Source organism: Somniosus microcephalus, unplaced genomic scaffold, assembly GCF_052327205.1.
Source record: "Somniosus microcephalus isolate GS21.2 unplaced genomic scaffold, FLI_Smic_1.0 unresolved_chr2, whole genome shotgun sequence".
Taxonomy (NCBI): Eukaryota; Metazoa; Chordata; class Chondrichthyes; order Squaliformes; family Somniosidae; genus Somniosus; species Somniosus microcephalus.
Window position 1 is genome coordinate 63,732,281 of NW_028225180.1, and position 17,615 is coordinate 63,749,895.

A 17,615-nucleotide genomic window follows, 5' to 3' on the forward strand; every position below is an offset into this window, starting at 1 on the left:
CAGCCTATGCAGCGACTCAGCATTGACCTTAAAGGGCCATTGACTTCCTCAATGCGGAGCACCTACTTACTGACTATGGTGGACGAATAGTCATGCTTTCCATTTGCTTTCCCCTGTCCCAATATGCTTACTTCCACAGTGACCAAATGCCTTGATCAAGTCTTTTCCCTTTGCGGTATGGCCAATTTCATCCACTCTGATTGGGGTCCCTTCTTCATGTCAAGCAAACTCAAAAGTTATCTCTCCCAATGGGGAATCGCCACAAGTAAAATGACACCGTACCATCCCATCAGTAATGGACAGGTTGAGAGATACAACGCTATCATTTGGAATGCTGTTCATCTTGTGTTGAGGTCCCGCAATCTACCAGACCAGCAGTGGGAAACTATGCTCCCTGATGCGTTGCATTACATCAGGTCTCTCCTTTCTACTTATACCAATGTCGCACCTCACGAGCGATTCTTCAGCTTCAAACTTCGCTCCACCCATGGGACGTCTCTACCATCATTGTTGGCAGCTCCTGGCCACGTGCTGCTCCGAACATTCGTCTGATCATCAAAAACCGATCCTCTAGTCAATGAGATAGAACTTACAGACGTTAGCCCCACGTACGCGCACGTGCGGTACCCAGATGGCCGGGAGTCCACCGTCACGCTCTGGGACCTGGCTCCCTGTCCAGCCAGTTCCACGGACCCGACTGATGGATGGACCCGCGGGGATGAGGCCAACTCTCTGTGCTGCCCCGAGGATGACGCCCTACCTGGGACATCGAGGGATCTGCCGGCTGCCCCGCTGGATCCACTCGGGGAGCCGAGCGCTCCCCATTGGATGGCCACCCCGTGCCAGGACGCCAGTCAATCTCTGGCTAACCAATGGGAGGAAGCCAGTTCTGCACCTATGGGGACCCGAACCCGCAGTCATGATCTCCCCAGCCTCCCTCGGGTTGATCAGAGCAACACGGGCCCTGTCGATCCACCAGCATGGATCAAGCAGCCCAGGTACCAAGACACAGTCCGGGGAGACGTGCCTTCTGGCCATAAACAAAAATCTAAAAGACTGCGGTTATTCGTCGTCCACCTAATCCGTTAAGAGGAAGTCGTCAGATTTCCAAATCTTTTTGGCAGGGAGAATGTCATAAATCTCATCATCGAGAAACTACCTATGAAATAACACTGGACGGCCAGCTGGTGGCGCCGTCCAAGGAGTATCAATACTTGGGCGTTGGCCCCAGCTTGCCAGGGACATTTTGTAAAGACAAGGAGCTAATGGATGCAACTAGACTTCCATTTTCTGAAATAAGTTGATTAAAGCCTTGCTTTATGTTCAAACGAAGTGCGTAGTGAGTTTTATTACGTCAACAAGAGTGTTAACAAAACAAGCCTGAAGGCATTGTGTCTTAATGCGAGGACCATTCTTAATCAGGTGTATGAATTAGCTGCACAAATAGATGCAAACGGATATGATATAATTGGGATTACGGTGACATGGCTCCAGTGTGACCAATGCTGTGAATTCAGCATCCAGGGGTATTCAATATTCAGGAACGACAAGCAAAAAGGAACAGGTGATTGGGTAGCATTGCTGGTTAAAGGGGAGTTTACCACAACAGTAAGGAACGATATTAGCTCTGATGATGTGGAATCGGTATGGGTAGAGCTGAGAAATACCAAGGGGCAGAAAACGTTAGTGGGATTTGTATACAGACCCCCAAACAGTAATGCTGAGGTTGGGGATGGCATTAAATGGGAAATTAGAGATGCGTGCAATAAGGGCACTGTGATAAATCCATAAAGTGGAACAAGAACTCGAAGAGGCTAGATGTTAGAATTAACATGAGTACTTTATTAACAACTGGGAAAATCATACAGACAGGCCTGCATACAGCATCCTGGCATTCCACCTAGCTGACCTTTAACAGGAAGCAATCCCCTGACCTTAGCAGCAGCATTGGCTGCAGCACCACCCGGTGGACAACCCCAACCATAACAACCCAGATCACTATATCCCTCCCCCCTTAAGATTTTAGTATGAATTTCTTAACCAATAACCATTCCTAAGGGTCACATAAGAAGTCTCCATTCACCATGTTCCATACTTGACGATTCTAACAGGTCAGTATCAATCTCTCTGGTGGCTTGCGAGTCCTTTGTGAACGTCTAACAGTAAAGTCCCTGCTTGTTTGTGGTGAAGCCACCAGCTGCTCCTGAGCAGTGCTCGGAGTTTCTGACTCTGCAACGATGGTTTCCTCTTGATGAATGGTTTCCTGTGGAATTGTCGCTGTCCCTGGTGGTGTCACCACAGATGCACTTGGATAACTGGGGGCAGCCCTGTCCTCAGTCATTGCATCTGGAACCTTCATTTCAATTTCCCCTTGTCTGGGAAGTATCTGATCTACATGTCTGCCTACTACCCTAACATGATCTTGTATGACACTGGACCGGTCATTGAGTCTATGAAGCCAGGAATCCACTTTGGTCCATAACTGAAATTCTTGGTAAGGACCGCATCTCCTTCTCCAAAACTTTGGTTCTTTGTTCGTTTCTCATGGTTCTCTTTTTGTTTGTTTTGTCTGTTTTCCATTTTCCTTTTTAGGTCTGGGTGGACAAGGTCAAGAGTGGAGCGTAGTCTACGACTTAATAACATCTCAGCAGGAGAGAGTCCTGTGGTGGAATGAGGTGTTATTCTGTAGCTTAACGGAACCTGTGACACTTTGGCTGCTAAACTCCCTTCTGCACTTTTTTTCATCATCTCTTTAAATGTTTGTACGGCTCTCTCCGCAAGTCCATTTGAGGACGGATGATATGGAGCCGAGGCCACTTGCACTATGCCATTTTTTCTCAAGAACTCTTTTGTCTCTGTACTCACAAAACAAGTGGCATTGTCACTCACCACGATCTCTGGTAGCTGTTGATTACTGAAGCTCCAACGCAGGCAGTCTATCGTAGTATTGGCGGAAGCAGAATTTACAGGATAAACACCCATCCATTTGTAATGTGCATCAATGATTATGAGGAACATCTTCCCCATGAATGGTCCTGCATAATCTAAGTGCAATCTTCTCCATGGTTTATCCGGCCACTCCCAGGGGTGGAGAGGAGTCGCTGCTGGTGTTCCTGACAAGTTCTACATGTCTTGACTAGATTTTCTATCTCCTTATCTAGCTTTGACCACTACAAGTAACTCCTAGCCAAGGCTTTCATACGCGAGACCCCAGGATGACACTGATGTAGTTGCTCTAGGATAGATTGTCGTGCTGGCTGTGGAATAATCACTCGTGCTCCCCAAAACACGCAACCATCCTGCACACTCAGCTCTCTTTTCCTGACCGTGTAGGGAGTGAAGTCAGCCCCTTCCGGATGCTGTGGCCATCCACTCACCACATATTCTCGAACTCTAGACAGTACTGGATCTTTACCTGTCCATGTTCTTACTTGCTCTGCAGCCACAAGTGCAATGTTAGTGTCCTCCAACATCAACACTCTGTCCTCTGGAGCTGCATGGATAGGTGTGTCTGGCAGTGGAAGACGGCTCAAGGCATCTGCGTTCCCATGGTACTTGCCCGCCTTGTAGATGATGACATACTCATATGCCCTCAACCTCACGGCCCACCTCTGGATTCGGGGTGACACCATCTGTGGAACTGCTTTCATTTCATGGAAAAGAGAGAGAAGAGGTTTATGATTAGTGCATATAGTGAACTCCCAGCCATATATGTACTTGTGCAACCTCTGTAACCCAAACATCACTGCTAATCCCTCTTTGTCTAACTGGGAATAGTTTTTTTTTCTGCTGGTGTTACAGTTCGGGACATAAACCCTATTGGTCCTTCAGTTCCATCTTCCATGCAGTGTGAAAGAACTGCCCCACCCCGTAAGGTGAAGCATCACAAGAGAGAATGATGTCTTCTCTGCATTGTAGTGAACCAGCACATCCGAGGACAGCATCAGTTTCTTGGACTGTCCAAATGAAACCCCTTGCTCCTCTCCCCACTGCCACTGTGTCTCCTTGCGCAGTAGTTTGTGAAGAGGTGCTAATACCGTTGACAAGTTTGGTAAAAACCTGTTATAATAGTTCAGCAGTCCCAGGTAAGCTTTAACTCAGCCACATTTGTAGGAGCAGGGGCGTCCTGCAGTGCTTGTACCTTCTCCTTGAGTGGATGGAGCCCGATGGCGTCCACTCTGTGTCCCAGGAACACTGCCTCATTCCCCAGGAAAGTGCACTTACTCCTCTTGAGCTGGAACCCTGCCCTCTCCAATCTCTGTAGTACCTCTCTGAGTGCTCAGATGCTCATGGTCGGTTCTTCCCGTCACCAGAATGTCATCCAGATAGATGGAAACATGTGGAATCCTTTGCAGTACATCTTCGATCGTCCTCTGGAAGATAGCTGGGCTAGATGAGACACCAAACGGTAAGCGGTTATATGTAAACAAGCCCTTGTGTGTATTTATGGTGACATACTTCTTTGATTCGTCATCCAGTGTAATCTGCAAGTAGGCATGACTCATATCCAAATTTGTGAATTGCTTTCCTCCGGCCAGGTTTGCAAAGAGATCCTTTGTTTTGGGAATATGATACTGCTCTAGTTTGGACACCCGATTGACTGTCAATTTATTGTCTCCACAGAGTCTTACCGAATTGTCCGGTTTTAAAACAGATACTTTGGGAGCTGCCCATTCCGAACATTTCACTGGCTCCAGTATGTTCTCTCTCAATAGACGGTCAAGCTCAGCCTCTACCTTTGGCTTCATGGCATAAGGCACAAGTCGTTGTTTAAAAAACCTTGGTGGTGCCTCCTTGTCTACGTAAATCTTAGCTGGGGGGCCATTAAATGTACCAAGTTCCTCCTTGAACACATTTTCATGTTCACTCAACACTTCTTGCAAAGTCAACTGTTTGCCCGCATCTCTTTGACATACTGCTCCCCAGTCTAATTTAAGTTCTTTTATCCAGCCCCGACCTAACAGGTTTGGTCTGGTACACAATACTATAACTACAGGAAGCTTTTCCACTGTGTCCCTGTGTTGCACAGTTACATTCGCTGTACCTAATGCCGCTACTCGTTCACTCATTTTAAGATGCAGGGAGCAAGGCATTAACTCTGGAACATTTGCACAGTTCCACAATTTTGTGCACGCTGCCTTGTTCATTATGGTCACGCCGCACACTGTATGCACTTCAAAGTCCACCTTAGAGTCATTTAATGTCAGTTGCAATGTGATAGGAGCCACTTTTGGAATGTTCTCTAACATGCTATACATTATGAACATGTTCTCTTCTTCCTCAGCTTCCCCGCTGATGTGGTGTGCTCCATGTTTTTTCACTTCTCTCCCTTGGTTTTGCTGTCCTCCCCCTTTTGCTTTGGATTCCTCCACAGGTGATTTCGCCTTCCAGCTCGTTTTATTTGTCCTTGTTTCCCACACTTGTAGTTCTTTTCCTCCAGAAGCCATCATTCACTCGCCAGGTGATCGCCCTTGCATCTATAACATGCCTTCACATGCTCACGTTGTGGTTTCTGATGCATGTTCAACTTGTGCACAACAACCTGACCTGCAACTTGCGTAGCATTAGCCCTGTCTGAACCCTGTATTTCTTTTACATCTCGGTTCGCTGTCTCTATGGCTTGAGCAAGTTCCAATGCTTTTTCATATGTTAGCCCAGTCTCAGATAATAATCTACAACTCATTCGGTCGTCCATAATTCCACAAACTAGCCTATCTCGCAGCATTTCCTTCAGGTTGGTCCCATAATTGCAATCTTGTGCTAATTTATGCAACACCACTACATAGTCCATTACGCTCTCTTCCTCTTTTCTGTTCCTTGAATTAAACTTGAACCGCTGTACAATCTCACTAGGCTTAGGGTTGAAATGTTCTTTTAGCAAGGCCACTAATTCAACAAATGATTTGTCTGCAGGCTTTTCAGGACTGAGCAGATTCCTCATCAAACTGTAGGTTTGGCTTCCCACTGAACTAAGCAGAATGGCTTTCCTTTTTCCGGCATCATTTATTTCATTTGCTTCAAAAAAATAAGCCCAAACTTCACAGTATTCCTCCCAGGTTTGTGCTCGAATATCAAAAGTGGAAATCGTTCCTACCGTGGCAGCCATGCTCTCTTCCAACTGGTAGCTAACCGTAGCTCGTAATTTTGTTGTTTAAACATCCCGGCAGACTTTCTTCTTTATCCAGGGTCCTTTAGTTACCTCGTCGCCAAACATGATAAATCCATAAAGTGGAACAAGAACGCGAAGAGGCTAGATGTTAGAATTAACACGAGTACTTTATTAACAACTGGGAAAAACATACAGACAGGCCTGCATACAGCATCCTGGCATTCCACCTAGCTGACCTTTAACAGGAAGCAATCCCCTGACCTTAGCAACAGCATTGGCTACTGCACCACCCAGTAGACAACTCCAACCATAACAACCCAGATCACTATAGGCACAGCAGTTATTATGGGTGACTTTAGTCTACATATAGATTGGTATAACCAAATTAGTAACAATACTGTGGAAGAGGAATCCCAAAGTGTATATGGGATGGTTTCATGGGCCAATATGTCAAGGAACCAACTGGAGATCAGAGCATCTGAGACAGGGTATTATGTAATGAGAAAGGATTAATTAGCAATCTTCTTGTGCGAGGCTCCTTGGGGAGGAGCGATCATAATATGATAGAATTCTTCATTAAGATGGAGAGTGAAGCAGTTGATTCAGTGAATTGGGTGCTGAATTTAAATTGTTAATAATAATAATAATAATCAACTTTATTGTCATTGTTAGTGCACAAGTGCAGTACAACAAAATGTAGGCTTGCGGTTCCTGAGAGTGTACATTTAGATTAAGACATTTAAACATTCAACATTCATTTGGCTTGTAATACATTAACATAAACATAATAAAGTGCATTGACAGATGTGCAGGCTTTAGAGTTTATTTGTGGAGTTCAGTAGGATGACAGCCCTGGGAAAGAAGCTGTTCCTAAATCTGGTCGTTCGGGTGTGAATGCATCTGTAGCATCTCCCAGATGGCAGGGGGCGAACAGACTGTGGCTGGGGTGGGTAGGGTCTTTGCTGATGGTCCGTGACCTCCGTAAACAGCGTTTCTGGTATATGTGCTCTATGGTCTAAGGAAACTACGATGGTATGAGGCAGGAGTTGGCTAGGATGGATTGGGGAATGTTACTTAAATGGTTGACAGTGAATAGGCAATGGCAAACATTTAAAGATTGCATGGATGAACTACAGAATTTGTTCATCCCTGTTTGGCATAAAAATAAAACAAAAAAGTGACTCAACCATGGCTAAAAAGGGAAATTAGGGATAGCATAAGATCCAAGGAGAGGACGTATAAATTGGCCAGAAAAAGCAGCAACCCTGAGGATTGGGAGCAGTTTAGGATTCAGCAAAGAGGACAATGGGATTAATTAAGGGGGTAAATAGAGTATGAGAGTAAGCTTTCAGGGAACATAAAACTGACTGTAAAACCTTCCATAGATATGTGAAGAGAAAAATATTTGTAAATTCAAGCGTAGCTCAGTTGCAGTCAGAATCAGGTGAATTTATAATGGGGAAAAAGACATTGCAGACCAATTAAATACATACTTTGGTTCTATCTTCACAAAGGAGGACACAAATAAACTCCGAGAGATGTTGGGGAAAATAGAGTCTAATGAGAGGGAGGAACTGAAAGAAATCAGTATTTGTAAGGAAATGGTGTTAGGGAAATTGACGGGATTGAAGGCCGATAGAACCCCAGGGCCTGATACTCTACATCCTAGGTACTTAAGGAAATGGCCCTAGAAATAGTAGATGCATTGCTGGTCATCTTCCGAAATTCTATAGACTCTGGAACAGTTCCCATGGATTTGAGGGTAGCTAATGTAACCCCACTATTTAAAAAAGGTGGTGTGGCGGAGCCACCAAGAGACACTGGGCAATCAGTAATCATTCCTTTAACTACCATGTAGTGCAGCTGTGGACTGCACCTTTAAACTGTATGTAGTTTCTTGCATTTTCGCGTGATGACGTCATGACACCGATCACGTGACCCCCAGTTGGCGCGGAGAGCGTGATGACGTCATGACGTCAGCTTCCAGTATTTAGTGGCAGTCTTAGAGAGGCTGTGAGGCTGCACAGACCTCTTTACATCTGCTCCTGTAGTTTTACCAGTTAAGTTGTTTGTTTATTAAACTTGGTTATTTTGTTTCACTGCGTCGAACTTCATTATTCAGATAGGAACTTCCGTTCCTACAGTGGTAGAGAAAAAACAGGGAATTATAGACCAGTAAGCCTGACATCAGTCGTGGGGAAAATGCTAGAGTCCATTATAAATGATATAATAGCAGAGCACTTGGAAAACAGTAACAGGGTCAGACAAAGTCAACATGGATTTACAAAAGATACATCATGCTTGACTAATCTACTGAAAATTTTTGACAATGTAACTGGTAGAATAGATAAGGGAGAACCAGTGGATGTGGTGTATTTGGACTTTCAGAAGGCTTCAGATAAGGTCCCGCATACGAGATTAGCGTGAAATATTAAAGCACATGGGATTGGGGGTAAGGTACTGATTGGACGAAAACTGGATGGCAGACAGGAAGCAAAGAGTTGGCATAAATGGCTTTTTCCGAGTGGAAGGCAGTGACTAGTGGGGTACCACAGGGATTAGTGCTAGGACCCCAGTTATTCACAATATATATTAATGATCTAGACGAGTGAACTAGATGTATTTTTTCCAAGTTTGCAGACAACACAAAGCTGAGTGGGCCTGTGTGCTGTGAGGAGGATGCAGAGAAACTACAGTATGATTTGGACAGGTTGGGTGATTGGGCAGATGCATTGCAGATGCAGTATAATGTGAATATATGCGAGGTTATCCACTTTGGTGGCAAACACAGGAAGGCAGATTATTATCTGAACGGCAATAGATTGGGAAAAGAGGAATTCCAACGAGGCCTGGGTGTCCTTGTGCACCAGTCGCTGAAGGTAAGCATGCAGGTGCTGCAGGTGGTTAAGCAGGCAAATGGTATGCTGGCCTTCATAGCGAGAGGATTCGAGTTAAGGAGCAAGAATGTCTTGCTGCAGTTGTACGGTGCCTTGGTGAGACCACACCTTGAATATTGTGTGCAGTTTTTGTCGCATTATCTGAGGAAGGATGTTCTTGCCATGGAGGGCGTGCAGCAAAGATTTACTAGCCTGATACCTGGGATGGCAGGAATGATGTATGAAGAGAGATTGGGTCAATTAGGCTTATATTCGCTAGGGTTTAGAAGAATGAGAGGGGGTCTCATTGAAACGTATAAAATTCTAACAGGACTAGACAGACTAGATGCAGGAACGCTGTTCCTGATGGTGGGGGAGTCCAGAACCAGGGGTCACAGTCTAAGGATAAGGGGTAAGCCATTTAGGACGTGGATGAGGAGGAATTTCTTCACCCAGAGAGTGGTGAACCTGTGGAATTCTCTACCACAGACGAGAGTTGAGGCCATTTCATTAAATATATTCAAGACGGAGTTAAATATATTTCTTATGGCTAAGTGGATCAAGGGGTATGGGGAGAAAGCAGGGACAGGGTACTGAGTTTGGATGATCAGCCATGATCTCATTGAATGGTGGAGCAGGCTCGAGGGGCCGAATGGTCTACTCCTGCTCCTATCCTCTATGTTTCTATGTTTCCCTTAAAGGAAGGCGTTCACTGGTCGAACACATGTGCCAGAGAGGCAACGCGTATACATGGAACTTCCTTTTATTACAGTTTTCTCCAGGAGGGTAAGTCTCCATCAGCTACGCTTTTAACAAGCAGTTGCAAGGCGTGCTTTTAATATGGTAAGTGCTGAATTAAGTAAAATTAAATAATTTTTTCCACAAGCTTATTATTTTTAAATACTTTAAAGAAAGGTAAGTTTATTTTTAGCCCCGTAAAAAAATGTAATTATTTTTTTCAAAAATGTAAGTTATTGTTTAAAATAGTTATTTTATGTAATTTATGGTTATTTTAAAAATAGATACTTAAAAAAAATGTATTTGAAGTTTTAGTTATCTTTTGCGGCCGAACTGTCTTCATTGATTTGACAGGTTTTCCTGTCAAATCTATGAATAGAGATTCCCTGTTACGATTGGCTCTCCATGGCCCACATGATCCCAGGGGATGCATTGAACTAACTGCGCCCCTGGGATACGGAAACGCTTAGCGCTGGCAGTTGGACCAGGCCCAGGTTTGGAATCCCATGCAGGCCCACAGCACAATGGCCGGCGTGCTAGGTAGGTGCAGGTCGGGGGCTTGCACCCGCGGGATGCCTGCGACCCGAATTTCTGGCCCATTAATGTTTCAACTTATGTCTCAAGTAACGTTCATTTGTTTGTGTGTCACTTCTGCTGATACTTGTTATACTCAGATATTTAAGCCACAACATTTCTGAAGATTCGCATTACCCAGAGTTAAATGATGCCTCCTTCTTAATGTGACCCGACAGCATCTGTGACGTCACTCCCTCATTCCTGGTCCTTCTTGTCACCAGTGCCCAGGGCCAGCTCGAAGATCGCTCGGCTATTCACCAGACTTGGGGTACAGAGCGGACAACACATGGCAATAGGGTAATGACCTACTTCCTGCTCGGATACAGCCAGGAGCATCAGCAGCATCTGCTAGAGGAAGGTTTACTGCACAAAGACAACATACTGAAAGAGTTTAGCGACACTTATAAAACCTGACTACCAAGATGCTGATGGGCCTGGAATGGTTGAGCCGATTTTATCCATCCGCCTCCTTTGTGATGAAAACCGATTCAGACATGTTTGTCAATGTTCATTATCTGAAAGAGTTCTTGTCGCGAACCAATCACAGGAACATCTTCACCGGCTACATACTGAGACACAGAAGACCTGTCAGTGACAAATCCTGTAAATGGTATGTGAGTGAACAGGAATACCATCTGGAATGGTACCCGCCATTCTGCTCTGTCACTGGGTATGTGCTCTCGACTGATGTCACCTGTGGAGTTTGGTACATTTCTAAGAGCATCCCCAATTGAAAATCGAGGACATTTTCATCAGTCTCTGTCTGGCTGAGTTGAAGATAGAGCCGGTGGAAATATACTCGCGCAAAATATTCTACAGATCAACGGTCCTGTTGTCTGTTTGTGTCTTTTGGAAACTCGTGACCACTCACAGGATGAAACCCTCCGAGCTGCTGATCTACTGGAAAGCCTTGGCAGATGCGGCAACTGAGACCTGCCCTGGAGATATGTGAAGGAGGCCACCTTTGCCCTGCCAAATATCACTTGCCCTAATACCTTTATTATGCAGCATCATCACACCCTTCTGAGATATCATCATTGCTGCTGCTGGAGTGCAGGCATAATACTCACTGCGTGTCCAAAACAACCTTTATAATGTGCTTTAAGATGTTTCTGGGAGATGCGATAAGGTGTTAGGTTTACCTGTCCTATATCAGAATTTGTACAGCTAAATTCATTTCCTCCATTCTCTTCACTTTTATTAAGGATACCTCCTGTATGAATTGGTCATGCTGTAATTACATGCTGCTTCCTATGGTGACGCTGTATAGCCTCAGTTTGATGCCTCCCAGCTCCTTGAACGATACCACAGAAAAGCCAAATTCACATCTCTGCTTTTGAAGTTGCATTTACCTCGATTTATGAACATAGATAATAATATAAATCAAAGAAATGTAAAGTGGTTTAATTTTAAGGGAATTAGCGATTGAGTCGGAGGGAAGGTGAGGTGAATTTGTCTCTCACAACAAGTTGTTATGATCTGGAACGCAATGCTTTGAAAAGGTGGTGTAAGCAGTTTCAATAGTAAATTTCAGAATGAATTGGACAATTAATTGAAGGGGAAAATGTGCAGGGCTATGGGGAGGGAGCAGAGGAGTGGCACTAAATGGAAGCTCTTTCACAGAGCCGGCACAGGAACAAGTTTATTGATCAATAAAAGAGCTTGTTGAAAATAATTTCTGTCATTTTTTTCAACAACTGAAGTGTCTAATCTTCAAAATAACGTTCTAAATAAAAACAAAAATATCATGTTCGCATCAAAATCATTAAATCTAATGATTGCATTGTATTAAATATTTATTTTTGGGTCTTCAATGAAGATTAACCTTCAAAGCCTCAGTATGTCTCAAAAACTTGGATTTACCTGAATATTTTAACCTCTGAATAGTTGAATAAGTCTTTCCAAGACATATATACATTCTGAGTTGTTTGAATTTCCGGATCCCATAAAGCCACGTTTCATATTTCCTACAGAGCCGTTCTCTGTGTTCACAAACATTTAGGCCATATTCCCAGTTCTGCCTGATCCCAGGTCTGGCCTCAGTGCTATAACATCCTGAGATATCCAATCATTTCCCCAGCGTCCTAATACAAATGTTAAACGGTGAGAACTCAATGTACACAAAAATACATCGATGTTACTACACGGAATCAATCAATTCCGCCCAACCTGTCAATGGCGTTCATTATCCTCCACACAAGCAAATAGCTCCAATCATATTCACCCGCCCTGTTCCAAACTCTTTTGCGAATTTCAAGGTAATTGACAGAAGAACCGGAGGCGACATGAGGAAACATTTTTTTGCACAACCGGTTGTTATGACCCGGAATGTAACACCTGAAAGTGTGGTCGGGGCACATTCAATATTAAATTGCAACTTGCAATTGGACCCGATGCTAACTGCTGCTGTAAAATCCGTCCTACATGACGTTACGAAACAATGAGTGTGTATTCTGTCCCGTTACAAGTTTTAAATGTTCCTGCACTCCTGATTTATAGGACAGAACAGGCTCTCGCTTCATTTCCCCTTAAACTGGGGCTACAGCTATTTCAGGTGTAACTTGCATGACAGTTTTGTGGAGGTTATGGAAGTTACCTCCCGAGTGGGGCCTCACACACAGAGGGACGATTATCGGAAATTCCCGGGTTCATTGCCCCCATTTAACCATAAGCTGATGCAATGATAAGAGACAGCTCGATGCAGCTGCAATTGAATTTGGAAAGCGAGGTTCATCGTGGTTCATCTCGGGACCAGTGACAAAGGGTAAAAAAGGGACGCGTTCTTGCTGAGGGTGTATGTGGTGTGAGGAGCTAAATTAAAAACCAGGTCTTCAAGGGTGCTAATCTCAGGAAGAGTACCCGGGCCACGTGCTACTTGTCATAGAGGCAAACAAATGTCAATGGTGAACACTTGGCTGGATGAGTGGTGTGGTGTGGGAGGGAGTGGTTCCATTTCATAAGAACATAAGAACATAAGAAGTAGGAGCAGGAGTAGGCCATACGGCCCTTTGGGCCTGCTCCGCCATTCAATAGGATCATGGCTGATCCGAACCTAGACGCATGTCCACTTCCCTGCCTACTCTGCGTAACCCCTAATTCCCTTATTAGATAGGAAACTGTCTATCTCCGTTTTAAATTTATTTAATGTCGCAGCTTCCACAACTCTCTGAGGTAGCAAATTCCATAGATTTACTACCCTCTGAGTGAAGAAGTTTCTCCTCATCTCAGTTTTGAAAGGGCAGCCCCTTATTCTAAGGTTATGCCCCCTAGTTCTAGTCTCACCCATCAGTGGAAACATCCTCCCCACATCCACCCAATCAAGCCCCCTCACAATCTTATATGTTTCGATAAGATCGCCTCTCATTCTTCTGAATTCCAATGAGTAGAGGCCCAACCTACTCAACCTTTCCTCATAAGTCAACCCCCTCATCTCCAGAATCAAACGAGTGAACCTTCTCTGAACTGCCTCGACAGCAAGTATATCTTTTCTTAAATATGGAAACCAAAACTGTACGCAGTTTTCCAGGTGTGGCCTCAGCAGTACCCTGTGTAACTGAAGCAAGACTTCCCTGCTTTTATACTCCATCCCCCTTGCAATAACAGCCAAGATTCCATTGGCCTTCCTGATCACCTGCTGTACCTGCATACTAACCTTCTGTGTTTCATGCACCAGGTCCCCCAGATCCCTTTGTACTGTAGCACTTTGCAGTTTCTCTCCATTTAGATAATAACTTGCTCTTTGCTTTTTTCTGCCAAAGTGCATAACCTCACACTTTCCAACATTATATTCCATCTGCCAAATTTCTGCCCACTCACCTAGCCTATCTATGTCCTTCTGCAGGTTTTTTATGTACTCCTCACTCACAGCTTTCCCTCCCATCTTTGTATCATCGGCAAACTTGGATATGTTGCACTTGGTCCCCTCCTCCAAATCGTTAATATAGATTGTAAAGAGTTGGGGTCCCGGCACTGAACCCTGCGGAACACCACTAGTTACTGATTGCCAACCCGAGAATGAACCATTTATCACAACTCTCTGTTTTCTGTTAGATAGCCAATCTTCCACCCATGCAAGTATATTACCCCCAATCCCGTGATTTTTATCTTGTGCATTAATCTTTTGTGTGGCACCTTGTCAAATGCCTTTTGGAAATCCAAATACACCACATCCACTGGTTCCCCTTTATCCACCCTGTTTGTTACGTCCTCAAAGAATTCGAGCAAATTTGTCAAACATGACTTCCCCTTCATAAAACCATGCTGACTCTGTCCGATTAAATTATGCTTATCCAAATGTCCAGTTACTGCTTCCTTAATAACGGACTCCAACATTTTACCAACCACAAATGTTAGGCTAACTGGTCTATAGTTTCCAGCCTTTTGTCTGCCTCGCTTTTTAAATAAGGGCGTTACATTAGCAGTTTTCCAATCTGCTGGGATCATTCCTGAATCCAGGGAGTTTTGGAAAATTACCACCAATGCATCCGCAATCCCTACCGCTACTTCTCTCAAGACCCTAGGATGTAAGCCATCAGTTCCAAGGGATTTATCCGCCTTCAGTCCCATTATCTCACCGTGTACCATTTCCTTAATGATTTTAATCATGTTTAGCTCCTCCCTCCCTATAGCCCCCTGTTTGTCCAGTGTTGGGATATTTTTAGTGTCCTCTACTGTAAAGACTGATACAAAATATTTGTTCAGCGTTTTTGCCATCTCCATGTTCCCCACTACTAATTTCCCGGTCTCGTCCTCTAAGGGACCAACATTCACTTTAGCCACCCAATGTGGCTAAATCCCCCGGACCTGATGGCCTACATCCTAGGGTCTTGAGAGAAGTGGCGGTAGGGATTGTGGATGCATTGTTGATTATTTTCCAGAACTCCCTGGACTCAGGAAAGCTCCCGGCAGATTGGAAAACTGCTAATGTAACACCCTTATTTAAGAAGGGAAGTAGACAAAAAGCTGGAAACTATAGACGAGTTAGCCTAACATCTGTGGTTGGCAAAATGTTGGAGTCGATTATTAAGGAAACAGTAACAGAGCATTTGGATCAACATAATTTAATAGGACAGAGTCAGCATGGTTTTATGAAGGGGAAGTCACGTTTGACAAATTTGCTCGAATTCTTTGAGGATCTAACATACAGGGTGGATAAAGGTGAACCAGTGGATGTAGTGTATTTGGACTTCCAAAAGGCATTTGACAAGGTTCCACACAAAAGATTACTGATCAAGATAAGAAATCACGGGATTGTGGGTAATATACTGGCATGGGTGGAAGATTGGCTATCTAACAGAAAACAAAGAGTTGGGATAAATGGTCCATTCTCGGGCTGGCAATCAGTAACTAGTGGTGTTCCGCAGGGGTCAGTGCTGGGACCCCAACTCTTTACAATCTATATTAACGATTTGGAGGAAGGGACCGAGTGCAACACATCCAAGTTTGCCGAGGATACAAAGATGGGAGGGAAAGCAACGAGTGAGGATGACATAAAAAACATGCAAAAGGACATAGACAGGCTAAGTGAGTGGGCAGAGATTTGGCAGATGCAATATAATGTTGGAAAGTGTGAGGTTATGCACTTTGGCAGAAAAAATCAAAGAGCAAGTTATTATCTAAATGGAGAGAAATTGCAAAGTGCTACAGTACAAAGGGATCTGGGGGTCCTGGTGCATGAAACACAAAAAGTTAGTATGCAGGTGCAGCAGGTGATCAGGAAGGCCAATGGAATCTTGGCTTTTATTGCAAGGAGTTTAAAAACAGGGAAGTCTTGCTGCAGTTATACAGGGTATTGGTGAGACCACACCTGGAATACTGCGTGCAGTTTTGGTTTCCATATTTAAGAAAAGATATACTTGCTCTCGAGGCAGTTCAGAGAAGGTTCACTTGGTTGATTCCGGAGATGAGGGGGTTGACGTATAAGGAAAGGTTGAATAGGTTGGGACTCTACTCATTGGAGTTCAGAAGAATGAAAGGCGATCTTATCGAAACATATAAGATTGTGAGCGGGCTTGATCGGGTGGATGCGGGGATGATGTTTCCACGGATGGGTGAGACTAGAACTAGGGGGCATAATCTAAGAATAAGAGGCTGCCCTTTCAAAACTGAAATGAGGAGAAACTTCTTCACTCAGAGGGTAGTAAATCTATGTTATTTGCTACCCCAGAGAGCTGTGGAAGCTGCAACATTAAATAAATTTTAAATGGAGATAGACAGTTTCCTAGCAGATAAGGGAATTAGGGGTTATGGGGAGAGGGCAGGGAAGTGGACGTGAGTGTAGATTCGGAGCAGCCATGATCCTATTGAGTGGCGGAGCAGGCCCGAGGGGCCATGTGGCCTACTCCTGCTCCTACTTCTTATGTTCTTATGTTCTTTTTCTTTTTATATAACTGTAGAAACTCTTGCTATCTGTTTTTATATTTTTTGCTAGTTTACTTTCATAATCTATCTTCCCTTTCTTAATTAATCTTTTAGTTATTCTTTGCTGGCTTTTAAATGCTTCCCAATCTTCTATCCTCCCACTAGATTTTGCTACTTTATATGCCCTTGTTTTCAGTCCGATACTATCCTTTATTACTTTACTTAGCCACGGATGGCTGTCTTTTCTTTTATGCTGCTTTTTCCTCAGTAGAATATATTTTTCTTGGAAGTTGTGAAATATCTCCTTGAATGTACACCACTGTTCATGTACCGTCTTACACCTTAATCTATTTTCCCAGTCCACTTTCGTCAACTCTGCTTTCATATCTTCATAGTCTCCTTTATTTAAGCTTTGTACGCTGGTTTGAGATCCAACTCTCTCACACTCCAACTGAATTTGGAATTCAACAATGTTATGGTCACTCATTCCAAGGGGATCCTTTACTAGGACATTTTTTATTAATCCTGTCTCATTAAACTGCACACTGCTACCAGTACCTGGCCAAAAGATAGCTGTACCGTTGGAACAGGCTGCACCTGAACCTGGCTGAAACCAAGGTCCTACTGGAAAGGATAAATAGCATGGCAAAAATGGACATTAAACAATTAAATGGGGTGGGCGAGGGCTCAGTCATAAACAAGTGTAAAAATTATGATTGTACGATAAAAAAGGATAAGTGCAGATTTCAGTTCACCACGTGATACTCCAGTGAAGGGAATACTAAAATAACTGAAGTAGTTAAAGCAGGCGAGACATATAGGATAGGTGTTAAGTTAAACGGTGTAAAAGTGAAAGCATCAGGTCAAATAAGTGTTTTATATACTAACGTATGGGGTGTAAGAAATAAATTGAATAAATTGGAGGCTCATATGTGTCAAATGTATCCGAGATTGCT

At 43.9% G+C, this 17,615-nt stretch overlaps 2 pseudogenes across 1 annotated transcript in view; both read left to right on the forward strand.

The window, feature by feature from the left end:
- Nucleotides 1–17,615, forward strand: part of LOC147092727 (NACHT, LRR and PYD domains-containing protein 3-like) — a 1,209,123-nt pseudogene that overhangs the window by 648,663 nt on the left and 542,845 nt on the right. The window lies entirely within an intron of this gene.
- Nucleotides 10,363–11,251, forward strand: LOC147092738 (beta-1,3-galactosyltransferase 5-like; annotated as a pseudogene).